The sequence below is a fragment of the Rattus rattus genome, chromosome 2, assembly GCF_011064425.1.
Source record: "Rattus rattus isolate New Zealand chromosome 2, Rrattus_CSIRO_v1, whole genome shotgun sequence".
NCBI lineage: Eukaryota > Metazoa > Chordata > Mammalia > Rodentia > Muridae > Rattus > Rattus rattus.
In genome coordinates this window covers 15,643,278-15,660,388 of record NC_046155.1, presented here as the reverse complement: position 1 = coordinate 15,660,388, position 17,111 = coordinate 15,643,278, and the positions used below count along the sequence as shown (strand labels likewise).

At 42.8% G+C, this 17,111-nt stretch overlaps 1 pseudogene; it reads left to right on the top strand.

The window, feature by feature from the left end:
* The first annotated feature begins 15,931 nt into the window (after nucleotides 1–15,931).
* Nucleotides 15,932–16,808, top strand: LOC116892025 (annotated as a pseudogene).
* The last annotated feature ends 303 nt before the right edge of the window (nucleotides 16,809–17,111 follow it).

Sequence of the window (17,111 nt, the reverse complement as noted above, 5' to 3'; positions counted from 1 at the left end):
GTATTCTGGGCTTGTCATATTTTAGTGCGTGCCCTTTGCTCTCTCTCTCTTGTAGTGCCAGCAGCAGTAGCTATGTCTATATTTGATGTACAACAGAGGCCGTGCCCGATGCCTAGTGACTGTTGACACTCTCCTTATGTGTTGAGAACTCTGTTGTAAGGATGGTGGCTGAGACACTTCAGACCAGGCGAACCTTGTCTATATGAGGCAGCTGGCTTTTCCTCAGCTCAAGGAACCCTTGACCTGAAGGGACACAGAATACGCAGTTTTCATTTTCCCAGGAGAAGCTAAAGTTCAGATTTTACATGAAATGTTCTGAATTTAAATATTCTCAGGAACAACAAAGCATCCCATAGAACTGACAGTGTGTGACTTTGACCCTAGCCAAGTGCCTCACAGCCTTTGATCATCAAGCTGCCATCAACGATGATGGTTTTTGTTTTTTTCCCCCCCTTTATTAAAGAGGTTTCATCTTAGGAACAAGATAAACATCAGCTGACAATGCAAGGAGACAGGATTGAAGCAAAACACCAGCAAATATCTGTTGATTTCTCATTACATGCTCAAAACCTTGCCAGTCATAATGAGAGGCACAGAGAAACACAAACAGAGCTCTGATTTATAGAACTGATCCAGTTGGGCAAAATTTCTAAAAAAACAAATTGAAAAACAATTTCAATAGAATAAATAATAGGTCAGATTTAAATGAGACAGTATTACAATGAGCAAAGAACTTCCATTAGTTTGAATTTTCCAAAGTATCTCTCTCGCTCTCTTTCTCTCTCTCTCTCTCCCTCCCTCCCTCTCTCTCTCTCTCTTTCTCTCTCTCTGTATATGTGTGTGAATGCTTATGCATGTGTGTAAAATGAAGTGTGGACTAACATGATGGTACATGCTGAGAAATTCTGTGATCTCCTGACCACAGGTTGGAAACACAGGGAGTGTGATGGTGGACTTTGTGGCCTTCATACTGGGGAGTGGAGGGTGTGGCTTTGAGTCCAGTTCTGAAGGCCTGTGAACTAGAAGCCTGGAGGGTTGGAAAGAATCTCAGTTTAGCTAGTGAGATAGAAATTGTATTCAACAATTCCCATTTTTTTCTTCTACCTAGGTGCTCACCAGACTATATGATTTCCCACTCACAGCCCAGAAGGTGTCTTAGTTAGGGACCAAAAGCAAGCTGAGGAGAAAAGGATTTGTGCTTCCATATCACTGTTCACCTCCAAAGGAAGTCAGGGCAGGAACTCAAACAAGGCAGGAACTGAGAGGCAGGAGCAGATGCTGAGGCTGTGGAGTGCTACTTACTCACTTCCTCCTCATGGCTTGCTTAGCTTGCTTTCCTATGGAACCCAGGACCGCCGTCACAGAGATGATCCCACCTCTGGGCTCCGTCCTCCCCATCAATCGTTAATTAAGAACATGCCCTAGAGGCTTGCCCGAAGCCTGATCTTAGGAGCCATTTTCTCAATTGAGTTTTCCTCTTCCCCTGTGAACCTCGCTTGTGTCAAGTGGACATAAAATTGGGTCCAGAGCACAGGGCATCTGTTTTACTTTGATTCATATGTGAATCTCTGCTAAATAGGCATGCAGAAGCAACCCGAGAAATGATGTTTACTCAGATTCCTGAGTGACCCACGGCCTAGTTAAACTCACCATCCTGGAAGTGATGCAGGGATGTATATTTTATGGCCAACCTGGGCACTAAGTACTGCAGTGTGAGCAGAGACCGGAAGGAGAAAAGAGAGCTGGTGGTGCAGCCTTGGGAGGATGCAGGAAAGGGAGTTACACAGAAAGTTGAACAATCGAGAGGGAGCTAGGAAAGAAACAAAGACAAAACAGGAAGGGAGGCAGGGCAACGAGCACTGCTTAGCTGAAGTAGAGGCTGTCTGGAGCGAGTCGGGCTGCAAGCTGCTTTAAAAGGAGCCTTAGATGTCAGAATCCACGGCACAGAAGTCATCACCGGCCTTTACATATGGTAGGATGAACTACATCAGTGTCGGATTCACTTGTCAAGCCTATTAAAACTCAAGACACTCCAGGATGCTGTATGGCAGCCTTCTTGGGACAGGGATTTGAGTGAGCGTCGTGTAATGGGTTCTGAAGCAGGCTAGTATGGAAGTATGCCAGGCAAGAGCCGCCAGCCAAGATCCAGCATGCCTCAGGTAAAGAGCAACCAGGGGAAGGCTGAGCCTTCAGAGAATCTAGGCTGATTTGTGGCATGCCTCCTGCCCAATCCCACTAGCAAGCAAAGAGAAAATTACTTGTGATATTTGTTAAAGCACACACACACACACACACACACACACACACACACACACACACACACACACACATATATATATATATATAGAGAGAGAGAGAGAGAGGGAAGGTAGGAAAGGTGTTAGGGTATAGGGACCACTATCAAAGTTTTGCTGTGGGGGAAGAGAAATTGAACTCAACTGCAACAAAGACCTGTGGGATTTAAAACCAAGAAAAGGTGGTACATGAGGGATGGGAAATTGCTAAGAGGAAGCATTCAAGATGAATGCTTTTGACTATGATAATGTATTGTCACATGTATGTATGTATATATGCACAAAGACACAAAATAGCCTGCTGAATTTGTTTTGTTGTTTGCGTGTGTATGGTTTCAGGGGTGACCAATTTGTATCAGATAGCCAGCTAGGAGACTGGCTCACAGGAAAGGCATATTCTCCTCTTGGCAGTCATCAGTTGACTGAAGCTCTTTGCCCAGGGCTGGGACCCTCTCGTGCTCCCTTGTGCCTTAGCTCATCTGTTGTTCAGTGTTGTTTGTGCAGCCATTTCCAGGAGAGGCTGTTTCACAGCAGACTTCCTGGTTTTCTGGCCCTTATACCCTTTCCACTATCCATCCATGTGCCTGAGCCTTGGGAGGAGACGCCCCGATGTGCTTGTGTCCAGTGGTGCTGGGCTCCTCACGAGCTGCTGATTTGCCGTAAAGAGAAGCTTCTTTGATGAGGAATGCTAGCTGCAGTCATCAGCCCGTATAACATGTAGACGATAGTTAGAAATTATACTGTAAAGTGGTGATAGAGGTTTTTCTTCTAAGCTCCATGTGTTCATTAGCCCTGGATCTACTCTCATTCTTCTGCAAGTGGGCATCCAGTTTTCCCGTCTGTTGCTGATACGATCTTTGTACAGCATGTTTTTGTCTCTGTCGACTGTCAGATGGCTGAGTGATGAGTGCTCAGGTTTGTGTCTTCTGTGCTATTCCTTTGGTCTATTTCTTGACTCAGTTTCATGGTGTTTTTATTTCTATAGCTCGAAAATATGTGTTTAGGTCTGGTATGCCAGTCTGTCCATTATTATTATTTTTGCTCGTGATAGCTCTGGCTATCTGAGTTCTTTTCTGGTTCCATGTGGATGTTTGGATTCTTTTCTATTTCTGTGATGAATGTTGCATGTGTGGGTTCTTACTGGATTGTATTGAATCTACAAATGGCTTTTGGTAGAATGGTCCTATTCTGTGGTGTCTATTATATTTCTCTGTGTCTTTTGGGGTCTCTTCATTTGGGTACTCTCTTTCTTTTGGTTGGGCCAATTAATTAGTTGGACAATTAATTAATTGTCTGGTTTAGATGGACTTTTTGTGCTGCTTTTATTTATGTGAGTATGTCTTTCTTTAGTTTGGGGGAGTTTTCTTCTTTGATCGTGTTAAGGATCTGATCAACAGCACTAACTCGCCATTATTTTCTTTCAGCTATGCCTATTACTAGAAAATTTGGCCTTCAGGTGGTATCTCATGTTTCTTGCATATTCTTTCCCTGTGCTTTAATTTTTAAAATATTCTTGGCTTCTTTTGTCTATATCCTCTGCTTTGTCATTAGAGTTCTAATATTTCATTTTCTGCTTGATTTACTCTACTTGTAATGTTTTCCCCTGAATTTTCTAATTGGGTTTTTTAATTACATCTTCATTTGAGCATGTGTTCTCTTCAGTGTTTCTATATCTTTACTGAATTCACTCTTTAAGTCCTGAATTTTATTCATCATTTCATTCAGCAATGTATTTTTATTGTTCTAGGAATCACTCAACAGTCTGTTGTTATCTTCTTTGAGTTCAATGAGATTTTTGTTCATGTCTTACTTAAATCCATTAAATTCTTGTTAAGTTTATTTTTCTTTTAAATTCTGTTACATGGGTTCATTAATGCACTGCTCATTAGAGAACATTTTTTTTTTAGAACTGGTAGGGTTGATGGAAGACCTGCTATCTTGGCCTTTCATGTTATTTTTATAATTTGACATAGGGATGTGGTCTTTGCCTGGGTGTCTGATATGATAATCTGGCCTTCCTTAGATTGGGCCAGTGCAGCAGATGTATGATCTGAGCTTGACTGGGTAAAGCTGGTGGAGGATCTGTTTTAATTGGACCTGGCATATGGCTCCCAAAGCACAAACTTGAACCTAGGCCTGTAGATGCAGAAATGGCAATGGGCAGAGGGAAGGATGGGAAAGGGAAGGAGCATCTCACCAGTCAAAGGCAGCTCTCAAAGGAAGCAGGTTCACAAGCCACTGATCTGTTGGTAGACCTGGGGAGGTAGCATGTGGGAAGCAGGAGGGATGAGAAAGCTAAGAAGTGACTTTCCCATCAGAACCTGAAGAGTAACAAAAAGTTCATGGGATGAGGTCTGGAACTAGGCTGAAGGGTTTGCCGATGGTGGTGGGAAGGAAAACCATCGTTGGGAGAATAGTAACCAGAAATAGGCTTAAATTCTACATTGCTTTCTCTCCCTCCCCCCTTTTCTCATCTCTTATCTAAGGAGCATCCTTGGCTGCCACATCTTCCAACATGTTGCCAGAGAAACATTTCAGCCTAACCTGCCTGATGCAATCCCATGGATAGCCACAAAGATGCAAAGCATTAAACTGACCTTTGATAGCTGTGCAGTCCCTAATAATGGAATGAAAGGCTTCATTTGGGGTAGAGTATTCAGATCCACTGAGATAGGCCATTGCCAGAGCTGTCCAAGGCAGGAATTACTCTTGCCAGAAGTAGAAATAAGGTAAAACACATGGGAGAGGTTTCTAAAATGGAGAAATTAGTGGGAAATTAAGATGCAAACAGCATGTCCTGAGGATCGAAAACAATTTAGACAAATGAAGCAATCGGTAAATATTGTTTGTTACATTGATAAATAGGATTTGGCAGCCATCCAAAGCTTGCATTCAGTTTGAAGCCAAAAGTATCTTTTATTTGACAAGGTAATTTTATGTGTTGGTACAGACTGAATATTTGTGCCCCTCAATTTATATATTGAAACTTAATCTCCCATATAATAACATTACAAAGTGGGTCCTTCAGTATTGATCTCCTTTGGAGAACTCTTATGGGTGGGAATAGGGACCTGCTTAGGGGCTCACAAAATCAGACTTTCCCCTTTTCTTCATGTAAATACAGAGCTAGATGGTTTCATCCAGAAACTATGGAGATGCTCTTTCTTGGACTTTCTGTGTCCAGAACAGAGGACCATCATGTATGTTCACCATCTGCTCATAGCAAGCTGCTATAGAAGCTGAAATTGATAGGGCTGGGCTAGCAGATTTGTGTCACAAAATGGGCAGGTGGTGGTAATGGTGAAGTAATGACATTTGAGGAATGTCATAGTTTGGGGGTGTGGCCCTGTAGGAATTGATCTCTAATTTTTCTGACATAAGGGATATGATCAGAGTTATGACACACAGAGTTGGAGAGTTTCCTTTTATGAGCACTGCCTTTGTGGTATTTTGCTTATGCTATATGAAATTGGGTGGGGGCAAGGGAAGGAGAATGGTGGACCCATCACTGAAGTCTGAATTCCTTAAAATTTTAAAATGTGTTCTCTAAGACCTGTGTGCAAGGCAAAGTTCTGGGTATTCTAGGAGAAAGGGGAACATGCTAAGAAACTCTCACTTCACTCTTTGAGATTACTTTGCTAGCTAGCCATGTGCAGGTTACTTTTTAAACTCCTAGATTAAGGAGTACATAAAATAAGGAGGTGAATGGATATTGATATTACAGCTGGGTATATAAGGAGAAGTGTCTGTGCTCTCAGGATCCTAATGTCATTTTAGGCCTGTGCCATACAAATTGTAGCAAAAATACATTTAAAAAAATACCTGAATTGGCAGGATTAATATTGTAAAAATGACCATTTTACCAAAAGCGATCTACAGATTCAATGCAATCCCCATCAAAATACCAATCCAATTCTTCAAAGAGTTAGACAGAACAATTTGCAAATTCATCTGGAATAACAAAAAACCCAGGATAGCTAAAACTATCCTCAACAATAAAAGGACTTCAGGGGGAATCACTATCCCTGAACTCAAGCAGTATTACAGAGCAATAGTGATAAAAACTACATGGTATTGGTACAGAGACAGACAGATAGACCAATGGAACAGAATTGAAGACCCAGAAATGAACCCACACACCTATGGTCACTTGATTTTTGACAAAGGAGCCAAAACCATCCAATGGAAAAAAGATAGCATTTTCAGCAAATGGTGCTGGTTCAACTGGAGGTCAACATGTAGAAGAATGCAGATCGATCCATGCTTATCACCCTGTACAAAGCTTAAGTCCAAGTGGATCAAGGACCTCCACATCAAACCAGACACACTCAAACTAATAGAAGAAAAACTAGAGAAGCATCTGGAACACATGGGCACTGGAAAAAATTTCCTGAACAAAACACCAATGGCTTATGCTCTAAGATCAAGAATCGACAAATGGGATCTCATAAAACTGCAAAGCTTCTGTAAGGCAAAGGACACTGTGGTTAGGACAAAACGGCAACCAACAGATTGGGAAAAGATCTTCACCAATCCTACAACAGATAGAGGCCTTATATCCAAAATATACAAAGAACTCAAGAAGTTAGACCGCAGGGAGACAAATAACCTTATTAAAAAACGGGGTTCAGAGCTAAACAAACAATTCACAGCTGAGGAATGCCGAATGGCTGAGAAACACCTAAAGAAATGTTCAACATCTTTAGTCATAAGGAAATGCAAATCAAAACAACCCTGAGATTTCACCTCACACCAGTGAGAATGGCTAAGATCAAAAACTCAGGTGACAGCAAATGCTGGCGAGGATGTGAGAAAGAGGAACACTCCTCCATTGTTGGTGGGGTTGCAGACTGGTACAACCATTCTGGAAATCAGTCTGGAGGTTCCTCAGAAAATTGGACATTGAACTGCCTGAGGATCCAGCTATACCTCTCTTGGGCATATACCCAAAAGATGCCCCAACATATAAAAAAAAGACACGTGCTCCACTATATTTCATCGTAGCCTTATTTATAATAGCCAGAAGCTGGAAAGAACCCAGATGCCCTTCAACAGAGGAATGGATACAGAAAATGTGGTACCTCTACAATGGAATATTACTCAGCTATCAAAAACAATGACTTTATGAAATTAAATAGGCAAATGGTCGAACTGGAAAATATCATCCTGAGTGAGCTAACCCAATCACAGAAAGACATACATGGTATGCACTCATTGATAAGTGGCTATTAGCCCAAATGCTTGAATTACCCTAGATGCCTAGAACAAATGAAACTCAAGACGGATGATCAAAATGTGAAGGCTTCACTCCTTCTTTAAAAGGGGAACAAGAATACCCTTGGCAGGGAAGAGAGAGGCAAAGATTAAAACAGAGACTGAAGGAACACCCATTCAGAGCCTGCCCCACATGTGGCCCATACATATACAGCCACCCAATTAGACAAGATGGATGAAGCAAAGAAGTGCAGACCGACAGGAGCCGGATGTAGATCGCTCCTGAGAGACACAGCCAGAATACAGCAAATACATGGCGAATGCCAGCAGCAAACGACTGAACTGAGAATAGGACCCCTGTTGAAGGATTCAGAGAAAGAACTGGAAGAGCTTGAAGGGGCTCGAGACCCCATATGAACAACAATGCCAAGCAACCAGAGCTTCCAGGGACTAAGCCACTACCTAAAGACTATACATGGACTGACCCTGGACTCTGACCTCATAGGTAGCAATGAATATCCTAGTAAGAGCACCAGTGGAAGGGGAAGCCCTTGGTCCTGCTAAGACTGAACCCCCAGTGAACTAGACTGTCGGGGGAGGGCGGCAATGGGGGGGGGTTGGGAGGGGAACACCCATAAGGAAGGGGAGGGGGAGGGGGATGTTTGCCGAAACCGGAAAGGAATAACACTTGAAATGTATATAAGAAATACTCAAGTTAATAAAAAAAAAAAAAAAAAAAAAATACCTGAAATGGACAATAATGTCCTTCAGGTGCCTTAGGATTCTAAACTATATTTATCTTGATGCAGCTGTTAACGTTATATGACCCTGGTATATGAGAGCTGCAAGGGCAGACTATCATTTTTGCCTTATGAGAAGACCAGGCTATTCTATCACCTACATTTGTGTCAGATGTTGATGACGTTAGAAAGCTGTTAACTAGAGACAAAATTCTGACACAGGAAGATTGCCCCCCACCTTCCTTTATAGCAACAGTAACAACAGCTGCAGCTAATATTAATCCAGGAATAATAACACTACCTTTAAACACTCAGATTTATTATTTATTTATTTTTACCTATTAAGACAGGGTTTCATATAGATCCTGTTGACCTCAAACTTGCTATGTAGCTAGGGATTACCATGAACTCCCGATTCCTCCTCCACCTGTGAGTGCTGAAATTTATGGCTGGTTTAGGTAGTGCAGGGAATTGAACCTTGGTCCAGTATATGCTAGGCAAATATTCTATCAATTGAGCTACATCCCTAGCCACCCCGTTATTTTGATTCACAGGATCAGGTTATAAAGATGTTGTCATGATCCTGCTTTCTCAAAAGAGACTATCAAGGCACAGAGATGTTGAGAATGTGCTCGTAGTTACACAGCTAAGGATGTGGGAGAGCCAGTGGTGTAGGTGGGCAGTACGGCCTCAAAATCTGTATTCTGTTAATAACTATCTTTGCAGGCATCCCTACTGAAAGTGAGAAATAGAAATCACAGTTGTACTTCAACTACAGTCATACTTGTCTTCCTGACAGCAATCAAATAGAGAAATCCTAACAGGCCTAACCAAAAACAAAGAAGCAAAACAAAACAAAACACAAAACACAGTTGGTCTATTACAGTATTTCAGTGACATGACATCGAAATTGAGGATTTGGGGCATGAATCCAGAGAGATTATAAACTCAAGGAACTATTTCTTTAGAGTAAAAAGTAAGTGTAAGTCCCACTTATAGTTTTCTTATACTTTCATCTTTCAAGCATTTAAGAAAGAATTAAGATTACAGCAATTAATGTCAATATAATGTAGAAATGATGCCAAACTCAGTCGTCACTGAAATAAAAATTTTAGAGTGGACATGACTCTATGATGCATTTGACTAGAGGATAGAGTTGTCATTTGATACAAATATAGATTATATCAATTAAAAGGTGCTGTGTTCTTACCAGGAAACTGAATCAGCTCCCCCATCATTAGGCAAGAATCATGTAGCATTTCTGATGACTCCTGAAAGGGATACTGACAAATGCTTTTCTGGATGTGTTCTAAATGTATTGATGTGCTCTAATTACATAGAAATATTGGAAAAATGATAAAATTTGTCTTAAGCTCAGTACAACAGGCAAGTTAATAGTTGTTTCCAGTTTCATTGCTCAATGTTATGTGTTTAATTAAAAACAACTTGATAAACACTGAACTCCTAAAACTCTAATTCAACTAATATTTATTGAACACCCACTGTGTGCTCAGTAGGGTTGTGAGAGAGATCTAACTAGAATATGACAAAAGCTTGGTGCTATTAAAGGCCTTTCTGTCTTTGAAATCTTAAGCTCTCGCATTTGTGTTGTTCAGAAAGGTAAAACCAGTGGGGTATAAATGTGGACATAAGTAGCTACATGAGTGTGGATTTATTAGAGGAATAGGCTCAAGCAATCTTAATGGTCTTAATAAAGACCCATTAAGTTCTATTGTCAGCCTTCTAAAAGCTAGAGACCTCAGATGCTGGTAACACTACTTAGCACAGGTTCAAAAGTCTGAGAATCTTGGGCCACTGCTGAAGCTTTTGATCCAAGGGCAATGACTCGAGAACCCAAAGGATGCAAGTCCTGGTGACTAAGTGTCACAGAACTTGGAGATTTCATTTCAAGGGACATAACTGTGCATTTTAGCTCTGAGGTAGATAGATAAATGATAGATAGATATAGATCATTGATACAAATGTTAGATAGGTAGATAGAGGCTAGAGATAGTCTATAAATAATCATCAGACATTGATGGAGAGGGGCAACTATGAGGGAGAGGGGGTGAGGAGGGGAGTGATGGGGGGAGCAGATGTGGGGAGGGGGCCGGAGAGGACTGGAGTGAGAATGAAAATCAGCAGGGAATATCTCTGTGACTACCTGGAGCCCTGGGACAGAAGAGGCTCTGAGGAGTCTATGGGGGTGAACTGACTGTGATTCCTACCAGCAGGGGATTTGGAGACTGAAGTGATCACTTTCCATAGCCAGGTAGGACTTACAGTGGAGAGAGGGGTACATTAACCCACCGACAAAACCTTCAACCCAAAATTTGTCCTGCCTACAAGATGTGCAGGCATAAAGATAGAGCAGAGGTTGAGGGAACTGTCAACCAGTGACTGGCCCAACTTGAGATCTATCCTATGGGAAAGAGTCAACCCCTGACATTATTAATGATACTCTACTATACTTACAGGCAGGAACCTTGCTAATTGTCACCTGGGTGGCTTCATCCAGCAGCAGATGGAAACAGATGCAGAGACCCATAGCCAAACATGAAGGAGAGCTTAGGAAGGTCTGTGAAAGAGCAGAGAATAGAAGTGAGCAAGCCAGAGGGGTTGAGGACACCCCAAAATAACTACAGAGTCAACTAACTTGGGTCTATGGAGACTCCCAGAGACTGAACCACCAACAAAAAAGCATGCAGGGGCTGGACCTAGGCCCCCCCATATATTTTTAGTAGATGTGCAACTTAGTCTTTATAAGGGAGCAGAGGCGGTCTCTTACTCTGTTGCTTGACATTGGATCCCCTACCTGGACTACCTGGTTGGGCCTCAATGGGAGAGGATATACTTAATCCTTCTGGGACTAGACATCCCAAGGTGGAGTGATACCCAAGGGGGACTTCCCTTCTTTGAGAAGGGGAAGGGAAAATGGGAGCATGGATTATAACCAGATTGGACTGGAACTGTAACAATGGATTGGAAGGGGGAGTACTGAAATCCAGATGTAAAGTGAATAAGTAAATTGAGTAAAAAAGAAATCTCTGGTTTCTGGTCAACTATTGCTGAAGAGTCTAATCGATAAGAAACTAGTACCACTGATGTGAAACCTTCGATTTACTGGAATAATTGATACTGATTAGCTGGAGCTAAAAGTTTAGCTGTGGTTAGTAAAAGACTAGCATAATTAAGGCAATGCTTTCTAGGAAGCACTTGCTCAAGTCAGCACCTAAAAGTTATGGTCCAGAGGTGACCAAGATGCATCTCAAGGTGGAAGCCAATCTTGTTTATGTGCAAGAGTTTCCCACATGGTTCTGGTTTTGGTAGCATGAAAGTTACAAGACTGAAGGTGTTACAGAAAGCAGTTGGGGTTAGCACAGAGAGAGGCCAGCAGAAAGCACTGGTGAAGGATATGAGAAATGCCAGGTCATGAAATGTCAGCCAAGAATAGTGGCAGGTAGAGGGTGCAGCTTCTCTGAGCATGCAGGACAAGCTGCATGTGTTATGAATGGCAAAGCCAGAAAACTGGACTATCTAAATCCATTGGAGTCCAGAAGTTTATGAGTGAGTCCAAGATGTCAGACACTGTAGTCTTTATATTGTTGAATTGTGGTTTTCCTTTGATCTGATTGCCAATGAGCCCAAGTTCTTTATTTTTGAAATTTAAAAAAGTATGTAACTTAGTTTCGATATTTCAAGATCTCTCAATGAAGAGACTTTGTTTTTTAAAGAGATATTAAACTTTTTGTTTGTTCTTTTTTTGTTCTTTGGGTTTTTTTTTTTCTGAGAGTTTGTTGTGGGTTGCCCTGATACTATTTGTATTTTGATGTTAGTTCTGCTTCCTCAAACAGGAGCCCCCACCACGAGCAGATTTCCCCTATTCAGGTGACCTCATGTGAACCTTCTCCTCATTCTAACTGGTCAAGAAAGGCTAGAGCCTGTGATTGGGCAGTGGAGGGGAAAGATGGGATGGGAGGTTTGGGACAGTGAGGAAAGAGAAGGAGATAAGAAGGAATGACAGATGAGGAGGAAGAAGAAGAGGAGGTAGAGGAAGAGAAGAAAAAGGGAGAGGAGAAGGAGGAAGAGGAAGAGGAAGAAAAGGAAGAGGAGGAAAAGGAAGAGGAGGAAGAGGAGGAAGAGGAGGAAGAGGAGGAGGAAACCATGATGGAGCAGAACCACATGGCCAGGAGAAACTGCAGTATTAAAGGGTCTTATAGCTGGCGAATAAGTTAGTATAGTGCTAGATCTGCCCAATCTAGGCACATATCTTATAATTATAATAATTATATTGTGTGTTTTTTAAATATGGGCTATTAAGGTTGGAAATTCCAGCAACACATGTTCTCTCTATTTTGTTGCTGTGGCTATCCTGGAACTCACTGTATGGACAGGTCTGGCCTCAATCCAAGCTCAAAGAGATCTGCCTACCTCTGCCTCCTAAATGTTGAAATGGAAGGCTTGCAAAACCATGCCTGGTAAAACATTAAACTTTTAATTGGTGGGTCTTTTAAGGGTATGGTTTAACAGTGTTGTGTTTATGTGTCAGGGTGACATGTGTGAAGGTGACAAAGTGTCAGTTGTGCTTGTTAGTCTCTGTCACGGTAACACAAACTAGAGTTGCCTGGGAATAAGCTCTTGACTTTCCGTATTGATGGATTGTGACCTAATTGTTGTAAGATGAAGTAACCTCTTTCCTATGCAAGTCGTTTTGGGTCACAGTGCTTGTCATAGCAACACAAAACCAAACTAGGACACCTACGTATCCTTAATCCTGTCAGGTCAACACTTAAAATTGACGATTGCAGTTCTGAAACATGGCCAGCAACTCACCTGAATCTGGAACAATTAAATTATTTTATAGGTTAGTATTTTAAAATTTCCAAGGAACTTTGACACCGATTACTTATTTGGACTGCAACTCCAAAGCAACTGGATGATGGCCCTGTCCACCTAGCTAGTAGCTCTGAGCTTGTAGTTAGTTCTCACCATGGAAGGATCCCTTTCTACTCAATTTCTTCTGGGGTAGGCGTGGGTCCTGGTCTACATTGTGAACAGTGTTGCGTTGTTCCCATCTGGAACCACATGTTAATAAGATGGTGCTAGGTGTGGTTTGAGGTTATGATTCAGGAGACCTCCTTGGAAGCTTATGTTAGAAATACAGCCAGTCTTTCATTCTTAACATCATGTCCTATTTTGTTGAAGCTATCCAGTGGTGCTGGTTGTGTCTGGATAAAATTTATGTATTGAGATGCTAAACATTCTGCCCTAGACTAGGCCTATTTGGACATGGGACTCTTATAGAAAAAATTACAACCGTGTCATCAGTGTAGGGTGCAGACTCATCTATATGACATATTGCTTCTTCTTCTTCTTCTTCTTCTTCTTCTTCTTCTTCTTCTTCTTCTTCTTCTTCTTCTTCTTCTTCTTCTTCTTCTTCTTCTTCTTCTCCTTCTCCTCCTTCTCCTCCTCCTCCTCCTCCTCCTCCTCCTCCTTCTTCTTCTTTCTTTTGAGTTTGGGGAACTGGGAGTCTCCTTTGGACCTGACACCCTGGTGACAAGAACCATCCCCAACCAGACTGAAGACTTGTCAGAGAGAAATGTCCTGAATCACAAAGGAGAGGCCATGAGATGGGAATCCATCAAACTTCCTGGCTCACTGACATGAATTCTCTCTCTCTCTCTCTCTCTCTCTCTCTCTCTCTCTCTCTCTCTCAATGACTTATTTATTTTATATGAGTACACTGTAGCTGTCTTCAGACACACCAGAAGAGGGCATCAGATCCCATTACAGATGGTTGTGAGCCACCATGTGGTTGCTGGAATGTGAACTCAGGACCTCTGGAAGAGCAGTCACTGCTCTTAACCGCTGAGTCATCTCTCCAGCCCAGACATATATTACTTCTTTCAGGCAAAGTCAATACCCAACTGAAAATCACACACCCTGCCTAATCTGGGGTTACTTTTGATTTTTCTTGTTTTTGTTTTTTTCTTTCTTTTTAAGAGAACATACTTTTCTGTTAAAAGAAAAAAAATTTACTTTTAAAAGAGAAAAGAAACCTGATGTATTGGTGTATACCTTTAATTCCAGCAGACAGATCTCTGTGAAGTTGAAGCCAGCCTGGACTACGTAGTGAGTTCCAGCACAGCCAGGGTCATATAATGAGACCCTGTCTACAAAACAAAACCAAGGGAGGGAGAGGGAGGGAGGGAGGGAAGGAAGAAGGGAGGGGAGGAGGGAGGAAGGGGCAAAAGCAGTGAGTTAATCTGAAGAAGCTAAGACTGAAGGCAGAAAGCATCTTTCAATGGAGTCCCAGGATGTCCCAAGGAAGGGCACAGGACTAGTGGCTCTGGCCTGGTCACTAGTCTTCCAGTCATTGAACACAGTCCGGAGGCTGATGTAGAGTCTCAGATACAATGGCTCAAAAATTCACTAAGAAGCTCCTCTAGGAGGAAAGCAATGAACGAAATGTAACGAAAGTTAGTCTGTCTTCTAGACACTTGAACAAAGGCTCTGGGGTTCAGCAGGCAGACGGCAGGCCTTCCATTTAGCTGTAGACAGTCTTAAGAGATCTAGGAAGCAAACCGTCACTCTTGGGGGTTGGGGGGAGGGCTGTGCCCTGGCAACTCGTGAGCTGCTCCAATCTGCATCCTTGGTTTATCCTTTCTGTTTCCTCTCTTATCAAATATTTATTGTCAACAACGGGCAGTTCTGTTTGCACACAGTGTGATGGGGTAATGAGATAGTTAGGTTCCCTCCTGTTATTGATGGGGAGTGCTGATGGCATGAATAATTTCCTCTCTTTATAAATGGGAATTTAATTATTGATGCCTTGTTTAGGCAGTGACAAAGGTGCTATCAACAAACACTGCGGTAAGAGGCCTTGGGAGGCACAAGGCTGCCAGGTTGCAGTCTGAAGTCCATGAGGGCCACGAAGCAAACTTATTCAGTTGCTTAGTAGAGAGAATGACTGTCCTTATTTTATCTTATCTCATGTAGGTAATTTATAGCCACACCCCCCAGACACATACATATATACCTATATACACATACTGTTAGAAGAAATTAGAAAACATATCAAGTAAAACAAAACTCTAAAACGAAATCCTCCCAGCATGCACTCCTATACAGTACACCAAAGAGCAAGCCCATGCAACGAGAAAGAAGCTTCTTCCTGCTTTCACAGCACACTAACCACAGGAAAGTTTATTCGTGGGCAGAGACTTTTGTGGCCTGGAAACCTACTTCAGCTCTTAAGATAAAAAGAACATGAAGTCTTGAACCCAGTATTTTAAAATGTCTATCTTTCTTTCCTTGGTTCAAGGCTGTCTGTATTAAGGGTTAAAAAGTTCTGTTGTGGGTGAGCATTATGCCTAGGAACGGTAGGCTAACACACATTGGACTAGATAGATGGGAGAGAGAGGAAGGGGAAGAGGAAGGGGGAGGGGAGAGGGGAAGGGAAAGGGGGAGAGACAGGGGGAAGGGACAGGGGGAGGGGAACAGGGAGGGGAGAGGGGAAATGAGATATTCTCTTGGAAGGTCTGAGAAGAGTCAGGGAGGGGGGTGAGTATGATCAAAAAAGCTATTATAACTTCTTTCTGTGCTGCCGAGGGATGAATCTGGGCATTCATTTGTAAGGCATTGCTCTTGATTCCTGTATTAACTCAGAGGGAAGTTTACACAATGTCCAGAGCCCTTGATGTCTTGCAGATGAAGAATGAAGATGTCCTCACATGCCTTGCTGCGGGAACCCACTTAGGAGCTACCTGATTTTCAGATGGAGCAGGACATCTACAAAAGGAAAAGTGATGGCGTCTACATCATAAGTCTGAGGAGAACCTGGGAGAAGCTGTTGCTTGAAGCTTGGGCTATGCTTGCCACTGAGAACTTTGCTGATCTCAGCGTCCTCTCCCCTTGGAACACTGGTCAGCAAGCCATGCTGATATTAGCTGCTGCCACTGGAGCCACTCCCGCTGCTGGTTGCTTTATGCTGAGGCCTTCACTAACCATATCCAAGCAGCCCTTGGGGGAGCTACCTCTTTTAATGGTGACTGACCGCAGGACTGACCACCAGCCCCTCACACTGATAACTAATGCCAACCTGCCCACCTCTGCTCTGTGTAACAGATTCTCCTCAGTGCTATGTGGACATTGTCATCCTATGCAACAACAAGGAAGATCACTTAGTGGGTCTGACATGCTGGATGCAGGCTCGGAAGGTATTCCACACGAGTGGCCCTTTCTCCTGAGAGCACCTGTGGGAAGTCATGCCTAATCTTTACTCTGTACGGACCCAGAGGAGGTTGAGAAGGAGGAGCAGGCTGCTGCTGAGAAGGCTGTGACCAGGATGAATTTCAGGGTGAATGGACGGCAGCTCTCCTGAGCCCACTCACGGCTGCTAAGCCAGAAGTGGCCGACTGGTCAGAGAGCGGGTGTCCTCTGTACCCATCCGCTCTTCTCTACTGAAGACTGGAGTGCTCAGCCAGCCTCTGTTCACTACTCAGAGGCTCGCACAGTACAGACCACGGAGTGGGTTGGAGTCACCACTGAGTGGCTCTGAGGCACCTGAACAACAACAGTAACAAACGTGGAAGGAAAATAAAGTTCCCAGAAACTGGAGGGGTGGGGAGCAAAGAATTCATAGAAACATTGTTTAAAAGAAAACAAAAATGTAACATTCCAGCTGGGTAGATGTTCACTAAGCGACCACCCTTAGGACAGAAAGCTCACCATAAGCATGCTAAAGAGAGAAGCAGAGTAATTAGATCTTTACCGAGTACCTTCTTCTCCCCAGAGGCCCCTGCTCATTTGCTGTCATTGACCAGGGTTGCAGCCGTGTCACCCACTTTTCTGAATTACTCAG